The sequence below is a fragment of the Euprymna scolopes genome, chromosome 3 (genome assembly GCF_053919585.1).
Source record: "Euprymna scolopes isolate OS-2025 chromosome 3, ASM5391958v1, whole genome shotgun sequence".
Classification (NCBI taxonomy): domain Eukaryota; kingdom Metazoa; phylum Mollusca; class Cephalopoda; order Sepiida; family Sepiolidae; genus Euprymna; species Euprymna scolopes.
In genome coordinates this window covers 70817857-70842439 of record NC_136484.1, presented here as the reverse complement: position 1 = coordinate 70842439, position 24583 = coordinate 70817857, and positions in this window count along the sequence as shown.

Here is a 24583-nt window from a genome sequence, read left to right as displayed (position 1 = left end):
TTCTATGGAGTGGAAATTAAAAAAAAACAAACAGTTTTCTTACTGTTGCACAGTACAGCTCGGCAAATTAAAAGAATGTCTCTCAGTTCATAAAATCGTATCAAAGGTAAATATATTTGCTGATGATACGGCGCTCTATAACGGATATGAGCGAAAAACGAATGTACAATAACTGAATTCAGTAGTAGAATGGGGTCGTAAATAGATGCTGCTACGACTACTCTTACAGGCGGCAAAATTCCACCCCTTAACTTTTTACTCTATTTCTACTAATATTAATTAGGTTGGTGCAAAAATAATGCCGTTTTCTTTAAATATATAGTTGAACATCAGAAGACGACATTATGTTTGCACCAACCTAAGTTTCAAAATTCCACCCTTAGCTTTCTACTCTAATAGTTTCTTCCATCAAACTGCTAGACTTTGGAATTCCTTCATTTTATTTATTGCTTCCATAACTGTACTAACATGCAGACATTAAAATGTAATACGAACAAACATCTTTGTTGCTCAATACGCCACATAGTGCTCCTGTATGCATAATCCCAATTAGTAGCGTCTTTCATCAAAGTGGCAATATTTCTGTTTTAAGGTGAATAAAAGTAATAAGAATATCGATTAGGACCATTTACATTATCGATAAAGTTGATTGGAAATACAAACTGTTCTTTTTGAAGAATACTCACCCATACTTTCTATAATTGATTTTAAATACAGGGTTAAGTATTTACTCTGCACTAAAAGCTATTAACGCTAAAGAAGCAGACTAAAGATCGACTCTACATTATATATAAGAACATGCAATCTTATTAAACTTATTCTCTTTGACAAACTGTGAATATTCCATATTCCCTTTAGTTAATAATTACTGTAGCAGTTGGCCCAAATCCTCCATCTGGAGAGGTTATTACTTAATGAAACTCTTATTGATTCCTCTTTTCATAATAAAGCATTCTTCTATAGCTATATAGCAAATGTATAGAAATAAAACAGTAAATGTGTGCGTGTGTCTGTGTGAAAATATTTAACCGATGAACTTTTAAACTACTTGACATATAATACTAAAATTAACAGGAAATATGAATCATACACCAAGGATGGTTTATAACAAGTAAAATCGTTGTTTCGACGGATGAACAACGCGTAAAGGAATATGTCGGCAAGTTGAAATGAAAAATATTCATTTCAACTTACCGACATATTTTTATTATCTTTGCTTATGTGTAAATTTAGTCATAGTTTGAAGTGATTTAATTTAAACTCTTTTTTATTTATCTGTCGATAGCTCAAATGGCCGCTAACGCGACTGGAGCGCTAAATAGTTTGATTTCAATTCTAACGGATGGCACCCATATTGTGTTGTTAGTCTACCGGAAAACACGGGAAAATAAAATAGTCGATTATTATGATGAGTATTATAATGGTCAATTATTATGATTGTAATTGTAAAAATGGAATGCCAGAAATAATATCATAAAAGCGAAATAAATATTTACGGATAAAATTATTTATGTTTCCCAAAATGTTAACTTGGTGAAAAAGAATGTTAGAACATAAACCAAATACGTGACGAAAGTATGTCATCCGATTTATGTCTTGGCCACTTGGAGTTATTGACGTAACGAGATAGTTTGGTAATATACATAATCAGTTAGTTTAGAGGTTGGAGAGTCAGACTGGAAAGCCGAACAAGTTAACACGAAATATATCGTCTCTACGTTTTTGAATCTGGGTGAAACGTGACTTTAGAATAATGTAGAAAATGTCGACATCTTGCAACCTCGATGGGAACTCAAGAATAAAGGTATATCAGATATATAATCTATTGTTGTTTGGTTTACGTCGGAGGGAGATGAACTTGAATAATGAGGAGAGACAAAGACACAATAGGCAGGTATGTTATTTATTTGTGCACTACACAGATTGATGTTAATGAACTGTTATTATGCGGAATATGCCACACACATATGCAACAATAGAAAAAACATTTTAATCACTAGACGTCACACCGTTTATATACAGTGACAATAATGTTATATACCCATCGGTTATATAACACCTGAATCAATTTTTAAAACTTTTAAAATCAGTACTATGTATTAAGTACAATATTTTATTACTATGTATTAGATACAATAGGAAATTAGCTCTATAATAATAAAGTTGAAATCTGCATGAATTAAAATATATTTAAGCGTATTTTAAGACCGGGCAAGGCCGGGCTCTCGTTCCCGCTAGTATACCAATAAAAATCTACATGGGCTTTCGTAGGTTGATTAGCCAACATGGGAGAAATATGCTGACGTTACTTGGTAATTTACAATTGCGAAATGCGGATACAGAAACGAAATACGTTTTAATAGCTTTTGATGCAAAACTATGAAAACTGATAACGTAAATGATACAGACTTCTTTTTTGCGCCTTAAAATAGTTATTTTTGGTATTTAATTTATAACATTTTATCTCGTCTTATTTTTGAAGTTAAAGAAAACGAAGTTGTAAATACTTTTTAAAAATAAATATTGTTTAAAAAAAAGCTAAAAATTTAATTCAAATTATACAAATGAACTAATATTGTAATGGACCCATTCAATAACAACGTTTTTCGTTTGCTTTGTTAAACGCAAAACATTTCGTTAAAAAATTGTCTGAAAAAGAGAAGACACAAAAAAGCCGTTTTTGCGTTAAAAACTACTAAAACGCATTTCGTTCTTCTGTCCGCATTTCGCAATCTTAAATTACCACATGACGTCAGCATCGATCGGCCATCTATGCTTATCAACCAACGAAAGCCCATATTGACCAATAAAAATAAGTGCATTCACAGGCATGCTTTCGACTAACTTTTCATTTGAACGTTCTAATTCTTTCGTAAATTCGGTTCCCGGTTTTTATTAACAACACGATAATAATATCTATGGGGATATGTATGCGCCGTTGTTGTCTGGGAGAGTCTCCGCTGGGAAGCAAATGCAGATAAGACCTAATCCGCAGGAGAAACTTTCACATATTCCAGTATTCAGCTTATTAATAAGATAAGTACTTGGGGTTTAAAGTGTCAGTTATTTTTGTTTGATGTACAGTTTTCCTTAGGTTTATACGCACAGACTTTCCCATGAGAACCACTGATTAGGAATTGGTCCGATTTAATCATCGGTTTCTCAAAAGTCTGCATTGGATTAAATGAAATAATTTGATATTAAAAGCGTTTGACAAAAAGAGATGTAAGTCTTCTATTTTTTAACAAGAGAGATACGCCTATTCAATATATGAGCTTAACGATGAAAGTACTATTTCAAATTTCAATGTGACGAACTGGCGGACAGACAACGCTTTTTGTAGAGTCGCATAAATACATCTGAAGATTCTAATAAACACGTTTTTTGTTTGTTTTTACTGAGGGGGGGATTTACATTTATAAAGGCCAAGAGCCACTCGAGGATAAAGATCTATGAGACGGAAATGATTGCCGTTCAACAGATTAGGAACACAATGGAAGTACTATTAATTAATAGTATGAACAAATCATTATTTATGAGGTGATCTATAAAAAGTATCTTTCGCCACTTGTAAAGATTAAGAGCCACTCGAGGATAAGTGTTAAAACACGAAAATAATTATCAATCTGAAAGATGTGGAATAGGGTGGAAGTATTAACATTGATTAATAGTATGAATTGATTATTACTTTTTGGGCAGTCTATGACAAGAATCTGTTGAAATTGAATTTGTATTGTATTTAACAACCGGAAATTCTTGCAAAGAAAGGATGTCCATGGGAATTCCGTCTGATGCTAGTAATATGAAGAGAGGAAAAAACGTATATTTTATTGTGATAGTAAGTTGAGTTCTTGCTGCGAATAACGTAACTGGAAGAACCAAAGATTGAAGATCAGTCAAGCACCATCCTGAAAATACGAATGGAGCAGAGAAAGACTAGTAACACTTTTCTTTGGGAAAAGGGATTGCAAGTGATAGAAGAAATCATTCTTACCAGATTTCGAAATCATACTTAAGCATGATATATCGACGAAAATGAAATTTCATACTTAAGTGTGACAGACCAATTTTGTCAAGGTCAAAAATAAATAACACAAAATTGCATTCTCGACAGGACAACAAATAAACAAGCAAACAAACTCATCCATATACAATATATGAATTCTCCCGAACTGTATAAATATACTGAAGGATACCACTCTTCCGTTGCGTGTGTGGCGTATCTCGTAGTACGTAAATAGTACGTCATTTTAATCGTCTTTTCGCTGTCAGACTGAGGCACATGTTCTGAGAAGTTCTAGGAGGTTCACAGTCCCAACCCTTGCCTCCGGGCTTTCGAGCGGATCAAGGTTATTTCCTGTTGTCTGGGGGGGGATGTCGATTGGGCTACACATACTTTTAAAAATTCAAAGTGTTCGTAATAAAAAAGTTCGAGACTTTATTTGGGAAGGACTGGATTAATAGTTTTTGGATAATTTTGACCAGAAGATATGTGAGTTGAAAAAAGTCCAGAAAATGAAAACATACCACACGAAATGTCTTCGAAATCAAGCTGTCTATAAAAAACAACCAAAGATTTATCAAATAAAGTGCATACAGCAAATCAAGGAAGATATTTAAAAGAATAATGCATATAATTCGAGAAATAACGCAAACACGACAAGAACAATTAACACTTGAGCAGAATTTAAAAGCGTTACAAATACGGAAGCACCAAATGAAACGTTATTTTGAAACGCAAATAAAAAGAGGTGTAGCCGTTAAGAAAAAAGAAAAAAAGCCACAAGTAGGATTGGCAAATACAAAGATGGTCAGACTATACCAACTTCTAACATTTCAGTTTCTTTATATGAACGTAGAAATATCAAATCAACGGAGCTTTCGCAGCAAAATTGGCCTATCATTAAAAAAAAATGGATGATATTACTAAAGAAAAGTAGACATTAAATTAAATTGTTAAAGATCGGCGATGTGGTGTATATCATGCAAGGTCCGTAACATACTGATAAACGCCACCACAACCAGTAAAAAAACGTCACTCAGATGACACTAGCAACACATTACCCGTAGAAGAAGAGACGATAGACACCATTTTAGAAACGTTCAATTTCGACCCAAATTGAAAAATGCATTAACAGTTTTTTTACGGTGCAAACAAGCTTGGGAGGAAGTGTTGTGGGAACTCACCCAAATATAGGATGGCCCACTTAAAAGTAGCCCATAAAATGTAGTAGAGAGGACGACAATTCTTCTATTGTTTAAATTGACTGTAGTGTTATAAAAGATGCGGAAGTGCTCCCCGTTGACATCTATGCATTTCTGGGCACGTTTAATAACGTTTGCAGATACTGCCTGTGGATCTTCTCTAGTGATTCTCCTGATAGGGTTCGTAATGTTCTCCTTTAGTTGGTCTAGCATTGTTTTAAAAACTTTTTGTTTTACCCCCCCCCCCCACACAAAATATAAAAATCACATGATGACAAGTCTGGGGAGCGTAGTGGCTAAGTCTTAGCTAATTGTTCTCTTTTCCGTAAACATTTCATGAACTCGCGTCAGTGATCTGTGAGACGTGTAGCATGTAGCGCCATCTTGTTGGAAAAAGAATTACATTTTCTCTTGTGGTGTCAGTTGGTCTTAAGAGAAAGATTAATCTGAAAAAATTGATTAGAGAAGAATTAGAGAGAGATCGGGCTCTTTTTAAGTGGGCCACCCTGTCTATGAACTCTCTTAAACGGTATAAATATACCGAGAGGTAGTATTCTCGTAGTGTGTATCTCGCTGTGCGCCATATTGGCGCTAAATACTACAACTCCCGTCCTGTATGTATTCTGTCTTGTAAATACGCATACGCTTTTATAAACCACTTCCATGTCTGAATCTTTTCGGGCCACAAAAACTTAGTGTATCATGAGTTTTGATCGGCTTCATTCCGTTCGCATTCGTCCCCCAATTTTCTTTGAATCTAAATAGTCATAAGAGAGACGATGTTGATGCTCCCAACATCGCCAGTGAAAGAAGACCTGACAAGATTTGATCACTGCATGTCGAGTTACCAGTCTTACACTATCCATTTTACAATCGTCACCTTCGTGCTAAAAAAAGTGAAAGTGCGACAGAAACGCATAAAATCGTTTATGCGTAAGGAATACGTATCAATGCTTTGGATATAATTTCCAGGATTAAAATCCGGGTATTTCAGCTTAGAAAATTGGAGTGATTTGAATTTTATTACGACGTTCAGATTTTAAGTGTTTTATGGTGGCTTACTGAAAGAAAACATTGAAGCAAACATCAATGTAACTAGAAGAGAGTCTGCAGATATTTTAGAATTTCTAAAACGTATTGTTCATACACCTTCGGCTTGAAGTATTTATTTGCAAAGTCGCACATAAGGGATGAATTATGATTATATATATATATATATATATATATATATATATATGTATATATATATATTATATATGTATGTATGTATGTATGTATGTATGTAAGTTACAACGGAAAAGCGACAAACCTAAAACTCAACGTATTGTTCAGAAACAGTTCGCAAAGTTTAAAAAAAGAAAAATCATTTCGCTCTTTTTAAAGCACACAGAATAATTAAGCGAAACATTAGTTTTTTCCATTTGAATTCATACCGTTGAATTAATGTTATTGTCTCTTATTCTTTCTTTCTGTCTATCTGTCTGTCTGTCTCTCTCTCTCTCTATATATATATATATTAAACTTATTTGAACATATTTTAAGATGTGTAAACAAATCAAAAATTTATATACGTTTATATATATATATATATATACACACACATATATATTTTCTGTTTCTGATTTTATATTTTTTTGTATGTTCTATTTCTCTTTTACTCCTATTTTACCCATCTTTTCAAGTCTGTCTCTCCCCCTCTACCCCCTCTCTCTCTCTCTCTCTCTCTCTCTCTCTCTCTATATATATATATATATATATATATATATATATATATAGGGAATTTTCATAGAGATCAAATAATGCTTTTCTTTTTTCTTTGCATACATTCGACCGTTGTTGGATTTGGTCAAGTAAAGGACATTTATCACTTGATGCAATGATTCATTTTTATGGATTTTTCTCATAAAAATAATGTTTTATTTAAGACTAATTATAGTGTGTATGACAAATCTTTTTTAAGCGGAAATAAAAATAGGAAAATAAATTTATAACATAATTTTTCAGACATACATATATATCTATACATTAATAAAGCGCATTCATCTATGTTTGTTTGTATATTCGCTTAAAAGTATAAACAAAATCGATAAGAAAACGTGTATAATAACCTCAGTTGTTTATCAGGGGTTTCTTTCTACTAAAGAAACCCCTGATAACAAAAAATAGTATATTGGCATGGTAAGTAACACATTCAAGGAAATATATTCAGGAACAAATGCTCCTTTGAAAATCCAAACTACAGAGACAGAACATCATCATCTAAATACTTGTGAACTAATTGTAAATTGGAATATCCTTAAGAGAGCAAACATCTGTTCGTCTATAAATTCACCTTGCTACCTATGCATTAATGAGAAACTATTTATTACAACATTCAGGGAGAGGGATAAGCTCCTAAATAAAAATCACGAAAACTCTATCAATTGCAAACACTATAAGAAACATTTCCCTTCTAACTTAAATTTAATCTGAAGACTTATATACTGCCATAAATACATACATAATGTATAACCTAATATGCCAAAAAATACATACATAGTGTATAACCTAATATGCCATCTGCATAGCCTCAATTCTTATGTGATGTGAATTATTATACTTCGTATGGTTTAATAACACTTATCTTTCTGCTACCCATATACTTTTTCATCCCTTTCACTCTATCCATGATTCGCCTATACTTGTTGGAGGCAAAGGTCTGTTCTGTTGCTCATCCAAGTGTTGATGCTTTGAAGACATCCCTTCTGAGTGAATGGGCTAAAATACCTCAGGAAACGCTGCGTGCTTCGGTTGGTAACTTCAGACAGAGAATCGAACGTCTAATCGAAAGGAATGGACATCACATTGAAAATAAATAATTTGAATTTATTCTTGGTTTCTTAACTTATAATTTTCATTCATGTTTAATTTATAGTTTTGTAATTTTCTATTAATAAAACACTTTTGAATTGGTCCAAGGACTTTCTGTTCACCCTGTATTTCAGAGACTCATTCATATTTGTTATGTATATGTATCCTACGGTTCTATTTTATATGTTATATATATATATATATATATATATATGTATATATATATATATATATATATATATATATATCCTGTGAATTCTGTATCAAATTTTTTGTCAACACGTATCTATATCTCTGTTTCCCACCGATATTGTAAACGTACATATAACTATACCCATCCTTTCCTCTAACCTAATCTAATTAACTTTCATGTTATATATATACTAATATATAACTTTTATACCTTTCCTTCCCTTTAGTATATGTTTCAATATTTATATAACTACGTGTATGTATATGTATGAGTTTGGAAGAAGAAAATTGTTTTAGATCCGACAAGGTTACTAATCCTCAAAACTAATGCATTTAATGATTCTATTGGATTTTAATTTATCCTCCTTTCTTTCTCTGTTTATATGTGTATATATGTAGGTGCGTATGCGTATATGTGCGTATTTTATGCAACTGTCTGTTTAGTATATGCATGTGTATATATGTAGCTTACCATTATTGTTCTGACATGGTACCAATCTCCAACTCTTGAATTTTCAAATCCATTAGGTAAACTCAGAACCACCCAACTTCAATCTATATTTAAGTCTAAAAACGAAAAAGAATAAAAAGAAGATATAAACTTTAAGTTAAATAATAGTTATCTATACTGCCTATCTTTTAATCTAATACGTACAAATATAACGAACATTATAACTGAGAAGTCACTTATTTTGAGACATATTTACACCCATAGTAATGATTACACGTTACCTAACTCCGCTAAAGCAATGTGATTTCAATCTTAATCACTATTAACCCAATTGATAACAAGTATAATTAACACCTTATATAACTCATATAATGTGATAAAATTAACACTTATATGACACATAATAATGTTCTGGTAATTGCTTTAAAAAAATTGCAAAACCCTTTTTTTCGACACGCAAAAATTAGCTCATAAACAGACTAGTTATACCCCCACCCCCACCAACTAGCACAATCCATTGTTCTGGTAAAATACGACCGACTTTAATCATTTCAAACTTATAATGTTTATAAATCCAGGTGTAGCAATTTTTGAACAATTTTCCAAAAAGATTGAAATGCGATTTCTCTATTTTTATACTTCTTTTTTTTTAGAGAGCTAGCAACTTTTATAGTTTTTCTTGAAGAGAGTCTTTTCTTTTGTCTATGGCGTCGAATGGTTCAGGGTAGCCTGGCGAAGTCTCATTGACTGAAATAGATGGCTGTTTGTAGCGAACAAATGTAACTGTTTACCCTAGATTAAATAATAAAATGTATACTAGGTACCCGCTTTTAAGATACCCGAGCATATAAAATGTCCCGACATTAACCTTTGTACCTGACCTTGAAAAATGGTGTGCACGATCTCTTAGTCGGAGACCCTCATCATGTCTGGTTTGATCATAATGGCTCCAGTGCTGGTTTGCTCATAATTGTTCCAGTAAAGTGGACTGTAAAAGAGTATATATACATAAGCTATGATCTTGACCTTTGACCTTAACCTTGAAAAATGGTATGCACCATCCCTGGGAAGGAGATCATCATCATATCAAGTTTGTACAAGATCGGCCCAGAAGTGTGTGTTGTAGGTGAGTATATATATATATATATATATATATATATATATATATATATATATATACACATACGCTATGACCTTGGCCTTTGACCATAACCTCGAAAATTTCTGATAAAAAATGAAAAGTATGCACCCTCTCCAGTTGGGGGACAATCATCACGTCAGGTTTGATCATGATCGGTCTAGTGGTTTGGCTATAGGAGAGTTATACACACACACACACGCACACACACACATACGAACTCTACTACTTTATATATATATATATATATATATATATATATATATATATACATACGTATAGATAAGTATTATAAGAAGGAGACTCAACATTGCTCGGGATTGAATGCTGATTAACGAATGTTTCGAAATCCCATATCGGTATAATCAACCATTTTCCAATCGAGTCGATCGATTGCCTGCTATAATTGGGGACACAATACGGTGTACTGAACGGAGGCTTCACATACATCCTCACAGTGAGTTAGTCTACAATACATTGTAGTTTACATTGCACTGTAGAGAACCTAATGTTGATTTTATAAAATTTCATATATAATAGCTTGAATAAAAGTTTAAAATGCAAAAGTCAAGTATAATGCTTCAGTTGTGCCCTAGACAGAAACATTCATTTCGAATGCGGTACTGTCATATCAAAGAACCTATTGTTGATTTTATATACATGGCTTTTCTGCTTGGTCAGTGATAATGGTTTGAATTTAATGAATTTAATTTAATGAGATATTGAGTATGATGCTTTCGTTGTGCTTTGAATAGAAACATCAATTTCGAACGCGCCTCTATAATATCTAAGAATATATTGTTGATTATATATGTTGGGCCTTTCTGTAATAAAACTTCTCAAATGCACTTGTGATGTTAGGCTGTATAAGGTGTTAACTTTGATTAAAATCGCCTGTTCCTTCTTTCATCAGATTTCTTTTATTATCGATTATCAATACTTATCGAAGACATTCCGATAAAAAAACTATCTAAGAACACTACCAGATACTTAAAGTACATGTGTGTGAAACTTCATAAAAATTAGCCCAGCCGCTTTTAAGTCCACAGGGAATGACCTCACACACACTCAGACACACACACGTACTTACAAAATTCTTATATATATATATATATATATATATATATATATATATATATATATATATATATATATATATATATATATATGTGTGTGTGTGTGTGTGTGTGTGTGTGTTGGTCAAAAAATAGAAATCATGATTTTTAGACCTAAATTCTTATTGAGGACGATATGTGAGATACGCATCGAAGCACAGAAATTAGGAACCCGGGATTTTTGGAAAATCTACAACAGCGTAGTAAATAATGGACAGTCAACTATTCCCCCACTATCAAACAATTATGAGGTTGCTTGCACGGCAACTGACAAGGCTAATCTGCTTGCCAGTCGGTTTGCCTCAAACTCCACACTGAACTCGGTACACCACTCACTCCCTGATTTTCCTCTGCGAACAGACGCGTCACTAGACGATTTGAAAATCACCCCTTCTCAGGTACATGCTATTATAAAAAACCTAGACACCTCGAAAGCATGTGGACCAGATCTCATCCCGGCTGTGCTATTAAAAAAATGCTCTGCCGAGGTTGCTCCAGTTCTGTCCAAACTTTACAATAAATACCTTAACGAATCTTGTTTTCCCAACTGCTGGAAAACCGCCTCTGTGGTACCAGTCTTCAAGAATTCTGGTGAAAGAACTGACCCACTAAATTATCGCCCCATTAGCCTCCTCCCGCTTTTCGCCAAAATATTTGAGTCCTTAGTTAATCAAGCTCTAGTCCAGCACCTAACAGCTGCTAAACTCCTGACTGACAAAGAATATGGATTCAGGCAAGCCCGTTCAACAGCAGATATCTTAACTGTAGTTTCTGAACGTATATACCGTTCATTGGACAAAACAGGGGAGGGTAGAGCGGTAGCCCTTGATATATCTAAGGCTTTTGACAGGGTATGGCACGATGGTCTTCTAAGGAAAATTAGATCATATGGAATCACTGGAAGAATTCATAATGCAATTAAATCCTTCTTAAGTAATAGAAAAATCAAAGTTGTCCTCGACGGTCGTACATCCAAACAATACGACATAAATGCGGGAGTACCTCAGGGGTCTATCCTTGGACCTCTATTATTCCTGATATTCATAAACGACCTCCCTGATAAAATTGTTTCGGAGATGGGTATATTTGCCGATGATACCACTCTCTATAACAGATATGAGGGGAAAACAAATGAACACATATCCAAGGAAATGGCAGAAACACTAGAGGATGACCTCCAATCTGTAGTGGAATGGGGGCAAAAATGGTTGGTCACATTGAATGCTGCTAAGACTAAGCTTGTTTCCTTCAATAATTACAAGAAACCTTCTCTACCACCAATAGCAATGGCCAAGAACACATTACCTGAAAGTACTTCTTTTAAACTCCTCGGTCTAACGTTTACAGGGAATATGAACTGGAATATATACATTGAGAGCATTGCCAAGGCTACTGCAAGGAAGGTTGGCTCCCTCTACCGTGCTAGAAAACTACTTACGCCTGACAGTATCCTATACCTCTATAAGGCAACCATTCGCCCATGTATGGAGTACTGTTGTCACATCTGGGCTGGTGCATCTGCTGCTTGTCTCTCGCTCCTGGACAGGGTTCAAAAGAGAGTCGCCAACCTGATAGGTCCTGAACTGTCATCTAGGCTTCAGCCTCTGTCCCATCGACGAGATGTTGCATCCCTCTGCCTGTTCTACAAATATTTCAATGGTGAATGCTCTGACGAACTGCAAACACTTGTACCTCCCCGACGTAACTACCCCCGACAAACCCGACAAGCTACTAAGTCTCATCCCTTTACAGTAGAGATCCCTAGGTGCAAGAAAGCCTTTTACTCCAATAGTTTCTTCCCCAGAACTGCGGGTCTTTGGAACTCCCTTCCGGGATTCTGCTTTCCCAACTGCAATGATATGCAGAAGTTCAAGTGTAATGTTAACAAACATCTTTCTACTGATCTCCCTTCATAATGACCCCGCTAATTAAGTCCCTCATAGTAGCTCCCTGCTTCAAAGTGGCACTGTGCCTTGTTTGGGGTGAAAATTGAATTAAAAAAAAAAAGATGTAATTGGTGCTAAAATATCCCTATCATGTTAAACTAATTGAAATAGTTGTATTACAACAGAATTGTTTTTCATATCAATTACAATGTCAGTTTTTGAATATTTCGTGTTTCAAAATAATAGAACAAGGTAAGTAAACAAAATAATTTTTTTTATTAACATAAATACAAATAAAATTAATGAATATTTAGTAGCAGCACTTTTTGCCTTGATAAAAGCATCAATTCGTCGGGACATGGAATCAACAAGCTTCTCGCAATCCTGTGTAGACACTGAATCCCATGTGTTCTGGATTACAATCTTCACGGCTGCAAGGATAGTAGGTTTTTCTTTGCGGAGCTTCCTCTTTATCTGGTCCCACAAGGCTTCAATAACATTCAAATCTAGCGAGTTCGCCGGCCATTAAAGAACAGGGATCGATCGTTCTCGGAGCCAGGAAGACGTAGTGTTGGCAGAGTGTGCCGGTGCCAAAGCACGTTGAAAAATGATGTCTGTAGCCTTCCTGTCAAACTGGTTATCGAACACTGGCAGTAAATTAACTTCCAGGATATCTTGGTACACTTTTGTGTTTCCAGTTCCTTTGATGAAGCATAAAGTACCAACACCTTTAACACTCATACAGCCCAAACCGTGCAAGACTGCGGGAACTTCACAGTCTTCTTGGTTATACCGTTACGTGGTTCTTTGCCAAACACGTGCCCCTTGGTGGCCGAAGGAGATACACAATTTAGACTCATCTGAAAAATCATACGCCACCATTCGTTTGCAGTCCAGCTTTGATGAGCAGTTGCTTTTTGGATCAAATTATGTTTTGTTTTGGTTACCTATCTGTTTTTTTTCGGTGGGTAGGTTACTCTGTATGAGTTATAAAAGGTTGAGTTTCTATACGCAGTCAATTCTATCAACCAATACATTCCAAAAATGAAGAAACTAATTAAACTCCTTTTCACGTGTTAATATGAGGAAAGTGTGCATGTTATAAATTAAAAAGAAAAAGTTATCAGACTCTCAGTAGCAACATTGTGCAAAAGTATTGGCCATATATCGAAAATAGTATAAAACATGGTGGACTAGAATATATAGAAACTCTATCACTACTCATGGTAACCAACACAAATGTTAACTAACGCTGGCGCAGACAACTAATCATGGCGACAACATCTATATAACGATACATGATGTTGTCAAAGCTGAAGTATACCGTAAATTAAATAAATACATTTTCATGAAGACAAGATATATGTATCAACACACACACACACACACACACACACACACACACACACACACACACACACACACACACACATATATACACCTATTATTGCATTTTCACCCAAAACTAGGCACAGCGTCACTTTGATGTAAGGGGCTAAAATCTGGGACATAATTTGTAGGGGTGCTATGTGGAGAGCTGAGCAAGAAGATGTCTGTTTAAATTACACTTGAACTTCTGCATGTCACTACAGTGAGGTAAGCAGGAACCCGGAAGGGAATTTCAAAATCTAGCAATCCTAGGGAAGAAACTATTTTAGTAGAAGACTTTCTTACATCTAGGGATTTCTACTGTATAGGAGTGGGATTTTGCTGCTTGATGGATTGGAGGGGGTATTTACGTTAAGGTAGTACTAGGGTTTGTAGTTCGTCGAAGCATCTACCATTAAATTACTTGTAAAACAGGCAGAGGGCTGCAACATTTCGTCGATGGGACAGTGGTTGAAGCCTAGCTGATAGTGCGGAACCTATTAGGTTGGCGACTCTCTTTTGAACCCTGTCTTAAAAGGAGAGATTAGTAGCCGATGCACCAGTCCAAATGTGGCAACAATACTCCATACATGGGCGAATTATGGTTGCGTAAAGTACAGGAAAAGTATACTCTCAGCCGTAAGTAGCTTCTAGCACGCTATAGAGAGCCCACGTTCTTTGCAGCATCCTTGGCAATGCACTTAATCTACCTACGCTCCCCGTGAACATTAAGCCGAAGAATTTGAATGAGTTACTTTCAGGTAATGTACCATTAGCCATGACTATTAGTGGTTGTGAAAGTTTCTTGTTGTTGTTAAAGGAAAGGAGATTAGTATTGGCAGAATTGAATGTGACATCTATATTTGTCCCCATTCCACCACAGACTGGAGGTCTTCCGCTGGGGTTTGTGTCATTGCCTTGGATACGTGTTCATTCGTTTTACCCTCGTGTCTTTTATAGAGCGTGGTGTCGTCAGCAAATATACCCATCTCAGAGACAATTTTATCAGAGAGGTTATTTATGAATATCAGGAATAATAAAGATCCAAGGATACTGACTTCCTGACCTAAAATTCATCACACATTGATGGAATAAGGGCTCGTGGCGCAGTGGATAGAGGCGTTGAATTTCTACAGTTCCAGGTGAGGTAGCTGTTTCAATCTTACCCAAAGCAGGCCAGAGGTTTAGTTGGCCAAAAAACGTGGTGAGACAACAGCAACTATGGAAGGCAGTAATCGCTGGGGATACAGTTGCGAAACTCATCATTTCTTATCTCTTTGCGATTAATCAACTAATCGGAGCGTGGTGAAAGAAGAACAACAACAACTATGAAGATGAGGATAACAGTCCACAAATACATAAATAAATTGATGGAATTGTTTGTTTTTCTTTCCCTTTCCAAACATAATCATGTTCTGCAAAGTCAAAAGCAAAAAATAATAGTAAATAAAAACAATTTTCTATCTACAAAACAATCAAATTAAACACCATGAATAAATATTTGAAGATATAAAGAATTGGGAGCATAAAAATCTTTTGCTGGAATGACTGAACACGAAAAGGTTGATATGCCGTAAAACAAAACAGCCACACTAAGCATCATGAATAAATATTTGAAAATAAAAAAATAGTAACATAAAACCTTTTTCCCCAAATTTGCTTTAAACGACCTGAAAAGGATTGGTATGCTGTACAAACAAAACAATCCAACTAACTAAACTGCGTGAATAAATATTTTACGAACTTTAGGCTTAAAACTTTTCTCCAAAATTACTGGATTTGCATTCGCCCCAAAAGGTCAATATGTTATAAAACAAACGGTAAAATGTTAGAAAAAGCGTAAACTCGAATTAGTAGAAAAAAAATTCTTGTGGATTTCGGTGTGCTAAAAAAGAATCTGCTAAAAAATATATGAAATGTGAAAACAGTTTTATAATATGAGCATAGCCAAATAATTAGAACAATATCAAAAACAAAAAATAATTAAAAAAAAACATTGCTTTTGTTTGAACATGCGATTAGCTTTTTGTTGATGCTAAAAATAGTAAAAATCGGCGCCGATTTACAACAAAAGAACTAAAAGAAAAGTAAAAAAGAATATGTTGTTTCTTTTTTTTTGTTTTTTTTTTAACAACAACTTTCTTTTCATTTCGTAAAATTATTTCGATTTGGAACAATGTTATGACAAGTTCAAATCCCGAACGCTTTTTAAACAAAAAAATATCAAAATTCTAACTTAAATTAGAATTTTAATTTTTTTTTAAGGAATGTTTTCGTTTTACTGATTTAACATGGTAATCAGCCATGAGTACATCTATAAGTAAAGTAAGATGTTAAAAAAAAAAACATTAAAAAATTAAAACTCTTTTTAAAATGAAAACAGGTGTCTTTTCTGAAAGAGACCCGCCACTCATAAAAATATAAGATTTGTAATAAAATAAAATAAATAAACAAAAGTAAATAAATAAAGAAAATAAAATAAAATAATGACCCCAACAGCCTAATGTGAGAACACGGGGTCAAAATACTTATGTGAGTGCTTTTTAGACACGCGTCAGGTTAAAATTAGGATGTAAAATGCAGAATAAAAGCCACTATTGGACGCTTCGCGGAATTATGAAAATTAATCTGTATAACTTAATGTAGAAGCAGAAATGAAATTTAAACTATCATTTAATGCACACAGAAGGTGACATAAACAGGTTCTATCCTCTGTGTTCAGTAATATAACGTATTTTTCATACACTTCGCATTTTATCTTTTTTATAGTGTGTAATTTTTGTCGAAGGTTTTCTACAAAAGGTATATGGAACAGGATGAGAGAATGAGCAGTATCAAATAATTAGAAAAGAATTATAAAATAACAAAAAATAAAGAACATTTGTTTCAATATGCAATTAGCTCTTTTTTATGCTAGAATAATAAAAACCGGCGCTGATTTATAAAGAAAAGCATAAAAAGAAGAGAAACATTTTAAAACAAATTTCTTTTCATTTCGCAAACGTAGTCCGATTTGGAAAAAAAAATTATTTCAAGTTCAAATCATAAACACTTTTTATTTCATTAAATCAAAATTTTAATAAATTTCTTGTTTTTTTTCTTAAGGAAAATTTTTTTTGACGTATTGTCTTTACATGATAAACTCTAATTAGCCAAGACGTACATCTATGGAAACACAAGAACTGATGTTTTTGTGAGATGCGTTCATTTCATTTGCATGTTTGATTATATTTCAAACTAAAGGAAAGATAAAATCTCAGACTTAAACGTGACAAATCGACGAACAAAACCTCTGAAAGAGATGCGAGGACGCATCTAAAATGCTATTCCAAGCCGAGTGAGAGAGTGATTAACTGTGAGAACCTCGCGGATACATCTAAAACAATATGTCCCGCGCTTGAAATACTTTCATAAGTAGTGAGGATTGTTATCTTTATTGTTCTATTTTAAGAAAAACCACCAGGAAAATATAAATAATAATAAAAAAAACAAACAAAAAGATTGATTCATGAATTGTAAGATTTAATAGATATTGAACTAATTCTTATCTTAATTATTTGTTTTCTGAAAGTTTTCTAATCAGCTTGCAAATCGCTTTTTATGAGGCGGGAGACAATTTTTTAACATTTCGTATATATATATATATATATATATATATATATATATATATATATATATATATATATATATGAATAAAAAAGAATACGAAAAGTATAAAAGCTTATAACTTTTCTTTATTCGTTTTGAATTGGTGACGTGCAGGAATACAAAATAATATTATGAAAAAAATTTAAAAACTTTTTTATAAGTACATAATTTTCGACCGGTCCTTCAGTCTTCATCGTGTAGTCTATATATATATATATATATATATATATATATATATATATATATATATATATATATATATATATATATATATATATATATAGTCCTAGAATACATCGTTGGCGGGTCCTCAGATGTGTACAGGGCTTTGTTTATGACTGTCCTGTTTGCGACCGTGAAACTTCCACCTGTTTGTATTGTCGTGTAGTTTTGCTGCTAGGTCTAGTTTGTTTCTTGGTGTGAACTTAAACTTTTTGGGGTCTGTACCCGGTCCTAGGAATTCGTAGCCTGGAACAGTGAATTCGAGTTTTGTACGACGCCTTTTCCGCGGAGGAAGCATAATGAATTGTTTCCGTGGGGTTTTTCCTTATATATCTGAAACTAGGTCAATATTTGTAACTGTTGCGTCATATCTATTTATAGCTCGGATAATATTTTAATGTTATCTAAGGTCTGGTTACTAGTAATGGCACTATTACTTTTACATTGATGGAATATTCAGTGTAGCTTAATCACCATATATATTTTATAACTTACTATATATATATATATATATATATATATATATATATATATATATATATATACATATATATGCATATATACATTATTCTTTATGTAAATACTGTCATATCTTGCTACGATGTGCAGACCATTTCGATCATAATCGATCTCATCAGGCAAGAAGATTTAAAAATTCAAAAATTAAAAAGGGTTCAAGACCATTTTTAATTTTAGAAGAGAAAAAATATACTTTGCAATGGCTGGCGTGAATAAGGTTTATGTTCTTATAGATTTGAATTTAATTACAAAAATCAAATTTCAGTTAAAGAAGGTGGATAAAATGATAGTTTTGGGGAAGGATTAGAGAGATTGATAAGAGGGGACGGGTAATATAAGGATATAGAGGGAGTATGAATTCACTAAGAGAGAGAAAGGAAGAAGGGAGGGGTGAAAACAGTTGACATGTAACAAACAAGGGTGTCAGAAGACGATATTAAGAATTTTATAATTAAAGTCATTTAAACGTGTTTCGACTATGGAAAAAGGTTACTGAATTGGGTCATATTGTCTATCTATGAAACACAACGCTTGTCATTCAATTATTATTTTTTTAATTATATCTTTTGTTTGGAAATTAACACTGACTTTTTCCAGTTATATCGAATTGGATATTTATTTAATTTATATCTTAATAAGTTAAAATATTTAAGCTTATCAAATTGTTGTTATTTTAGCTTTTATTTTGTTTATATATATAGACATATATATATATATATATATATATATATATATATATATATATATATATATATACATACATACACACACTTATAGACACGCACAAATACATATGTATCTATACATATGCAGATATACCCGCACGAACATACACACATAAGCATTTGTACATGTATAGATTGTGTTTTAAATTTTTATTAATTTATATAAGTATTAATGTATTTATTTTTTTATTATGCAGATATTCTATCGTCTTAGTTAAGTTATGGACTTTTATGTACTTACTGGTTGCATCAAATCAATTATTAATTCGTATCTTAATAAGTAAAAGTATATTTTCACTCCTCTAAAATTAAAAATGGTCTTGAACCATTTTTGATTTTTGATTTTTTAAGTCTTCTTGCCTGGTGAGATCAATTATGATCGAAACAGTCATCGTATCGTAAGAAGATATGTCTGTATTTATATAAAGAATAATAAACAATTTAATTTGCTCTCTTTCACTGTCAACGATCCTTGTTGAAATTCAATTATTCTTAATTTTTGGATATCTTTCTACCTGGATTATATATATATATATATATATATATATATATATATATATATATATATATATATATATATATATATATATATATAAATGTTTTATTACCGTTTTATCTGTTTGGTTACATATGTTTCGGATGTTGGACCGTGTTTACGATCTAACAGCCTCGTCAGACCTTACAGAAATGGTTCCGCTCCTCAGATTTTTACTAATTACCAGTTTTACCACACACACACACACACACACACACACACACACACACACACACACACACACACACACACACACACACACACACACACACACACACACACCCACACACACACACACACATATATATGTGTGTGTGTGTGTGTGTGTGTGTGTGTGTATTTAAAGGGGGTTAGATCATTAGTCTAAAGAGCAGAGTGTATTTTAATGTGAAAGTAAAATTACTAATTTAATTAAAATACAAGAAAAGAACAGTGCTCGTTGTAATTCAGATATATAATAAGCTCGATAGGCACATATCCTATAGCTACTTTAATATTTAGTAATGTGATTGATAATTTAAAGTTCAGATTAGAATTAAAATCTGTTTCATAAGAAGGAACAACAACAAAATCAATAATTTGTACGATCGTTTCGGAAACGATGTTTTTATTGTGATAGACATTAAGCCACGGACAATAATTTTGACATATAGTTTTTTTTAAACAAAGTTTCCTCATCAGCGAAAGTATTGGGTGTTTTTTTTATATTGAAAAGAAACCATAAATAAACCTAACAATTTTAAGTAAGGCCGATGTATCTGGAAAAAATAAAAATAAACATGAAAATATTTACTTGATAAGCAAAGTAATATGGGTTGAGAATAAAAAATAGAATAAAATTATAAATTTGAATTTAAGGTTATAATAATATGTTTTTAATAAAAGTTAAGAATTATATATATATATATATATATATATATATATATATATATATATATATATTTAGCTTTTAATTGTTCGCCTTTTGAAAACCGTAATTATCGTCAAAGCATTCATTTGGATGTTGATTGTAGCTTATAAATGTACGAAATGTTGAATTTAATAAAAAAACTCCAATGGAACATTTCTTAGCGGTTAGAATATATTAGTAAACGCCTAATTCAAAATTAAGCAAATATTTTAAAAAAAGGGGGAGATAATCTTATTTTTCTAATTAAATAATCAAAGGGAGATAATTAGTGTTTATTCTATTTAGATTATAATATATTATATCTGGAACTTATTGAATTTAGTATTTTTAATAGTTTATTTATTAATTTATTGAAATTAATAAATAAGTTAAGCTTAAATATATATTTAAATAATATACAATAATGGTAAATATATCAAATAAACTAATATTAATAATAATATTGATGATCGAAATCTTATTAATAAGGGTATCAAATTAAACTTAAATTTCAAGATTGAATATTAATAAGAAGCATTTTTAATGACTTATCGTGGTTTATATTTATTAAATTTAAACCAACGTTTATGACTGCATGAGGATATAAGCCCCTCTCTTGAATTTAGGAGGGTGGTTCTATTGTTGATATCATCATATTTTAAAATGTTAGGGTCTCCTGTGTACAAAGTGCACAGAATCTATCTTCTGGTGTATATCCTTTATATGATCCTATTATTTGCCATTTCAAATTGAAGGAAATATTCTTATCTTTGAGTCGCCAAATATGTTTGGATAGAGTGGTTTGGTTCAACCGGGAGTGGTTTTTAAAAGAATGCTTATGGGTTAAAAACTATGTTTAATAAGTCCAGATGTGGAACCAAAGTAGATTGCGTCTTGTTTAATGTGTTTATTTTCAGGTAGATTAGGGGTGGCATTAGTATGTGATGGGTTGGTCTGTATTTGATTGGTAGATTGGTTAAAGTTGGTGTAGTTATTAAATCGGGTGGTCGAGTTATGGTTGCTGTTAACCTCATTTAAATTTGGGGTTTGTGATACTGTGCAGCTATAAACTACATTTTTTATTTTGCATGAACCTTGTAGGGGGCATCTATTTTTTCTTCTACAGTTACAGCCTGCTATATTTTCTGTATTTGTATTTTGTATATTATTAATTTTTTTATTGAGGGCCACTCTTCCGGTGCAATTAAATCAGGAGTAGATTGCCGAAGAAACTGAATTGAAGCATTTTATTCATGATCTAAGCTGACTTCAAATTTCCCGCTTTTCTAGCGACCACCCTATATATATATATATATATATATATATATATATATATATACTCATTCATAGGTAGACCGCTTCTATGTATCACAATTTTTCAATGCGGCTTGACTAGCACCCACTCCAATTGATCGTTGACGATTCTAATCACTTGAATAACGCCGGCCGCGTCTATGACAGAGAGATAACGATTTTACTCATTGTAAATGCCGTTTTCTGTTGTGTTAAAAAGATACAAAAAACAAAACAAAAAACAAACAAACTTAATTCAAAAGCTACCAATTAAATATTTCCTCCCACATGAAATTCGTTCAACAATAAAATAGACATCCGATGATTGTAGACAGATCAAACAAATCATTTCATGGTTCTAAAATAATCTGGGGTGCGAGTGATGTAATAGTTACCGACGCGAACTATGAAAACGTCTGAGTCGAGTATTTTTTATTTTTTTTTTACTGGCGGGGGTGTCACCGTTTACCAAGACTAAAGGCCACGCGAGGATACGGGTTGATTAGTAACAGGAGGCAGGTGTCATATGAGACAACACCCTGATTATCGGTAAGGTAGAATTTTGGTAATGTTTATTATTTAAGAGGATGGCTCAACAAGAACTTATTCAAGTTGAAAACGCCCATCTTATAGTTAGCTGGCAAGCAGACCCACCGTATTGTATTCCACAGACAGGCAGTTCTAGAAAAGAAACTTTAATCATGGAATTTACGTTTAGTTTTGGGCACAGATAGATAAGGGAAATTTTTAGCAGTTGTTGTAGAGGCGACGAGTGTTTGCTGCAGTACGGACAAAGATAGAAGCTCAGTTAAGTAATATTATGAAAATAACGATAGAGCAGAAATAGACTCGCGACATCTCTTCTGTGAGAAAGAGTTGTAAGTCCTCGCCCATTATATTTCGAAGCCGGTTTCGGACCCTATCAAGGTAGTAAAACGGTACTCTTAGCAGCTCCTCGCTCAATGTGACAAGAATACTCCATCTTAGTCTTAATCAAGTTCTATATCGTTTCTAATTGGTATTCTTTCGACATTGAATAATATGCCGTCAAACTAAAAATAAAACTTCATCTAACTAGTCTAGACAGTAACTGCATGCTGTATGTCAATTATATATCAGTCTGCAGACGATCAAACAGTTCAAATCGGTGCTGAATGCGCCATTGCCGCTGATCTTTGGATAATTATCCTTCATCTGAACAGCGGAGGATTCGTGAGGATGCATTTCTGGCGTAAAGTATTATCAACTAGAATTTAAATATACATTTTTTCCACTCCTGCGCCACGTTGCCATCTTCTCGGGACCCAGCAAAAATTGTACCATAGTCGTTTTCGTATCATTAGGAAAAAGGCAGCGTTTTATATTTGTGTTTCTACTATGTGGTAGTGACGTTATCATATCGAAGTTTAAAGTCGCCTGGGATAAACATTTAGACAGATTACATATATGCACAGCTTGTAACTCTCGTTTTACATAGCTTATTGCACCTTTTGCTACTTTTTGCCAATAAATCTGATTTGATTTACCCCCCCCCCCTCCCTAAGAAAAAATGTAAGATATATTGGATATCAACTCTATATGTAAAGTAGTCGTTACATGCCCACAGTCCGGATCCACACGTTGTATACATACTATTGCAAATAAGCTAAGACAAGGAATAACTCGACTCACTTTTTTCAGTTGAAACAACAGATATTTATTTCCAGGTACTTTCCCACATAATGCCTTGTCTCTTGTTCTAACCTGTCGCTCTCAGCTCATGTGTGTAACACGTCTAACTCCATCTCCTATCTAACATGATCATAGATCTGCGTACACATTCTTCTTTTTATAAACTTGCTCCCTTCCTCCTTGCTGTGACGTCACCTTGCACACGGCTCCGCCATATGTATACAGCTGCCATACGCGTATCCTCGTTCTATTATCTAGGACAATACAGAAATGACCAGTCTTTTTTTCGTAAACAACTATTAGAATGTATTAAAGTACGTTTTTTTTTATTGTAAATAACATGTACGTGTTTTGTAACTTGTTTAAGGCTTTATCTATTTGCATTTTTGAATTCTGACTGGTCCGTTAAACGTTTTTAAGTACAACAATGTATGATGAATTGATCCCTCAGCAGCAAATTAGAATCAAAGTCTAAACTTTATATAAATTATAAGCAAGTTCCGTTGAAATGCTTGAACCAGTTAGATATTTATCTTCCTTCCACGGCAAAATGATGTGACACAAAGAGAGGTACATGAAATTTAAAGAGCTATAACTGTAAAGGATGAACTATATAGCCTGAAAAACATGCCTGAGCAGCCCGTTGGCATTCTTTTCAAAAATCTCTTTTATTACTTATTTTTGCAATAAATTCATGTTTGCAATAAAACATATTTTGAAATGAAAGTTTATAATTATTTTATTTTCATGTCACTTTTATGCATTTAAATATTTATTATCAAAAATAAATAAAAAGAACAAATAAAAAACAGAAAGTTTGAAAGGAATAAGTTTTAATTCGGTTCTTTGCGATTTTATCTATATATTAATACGATA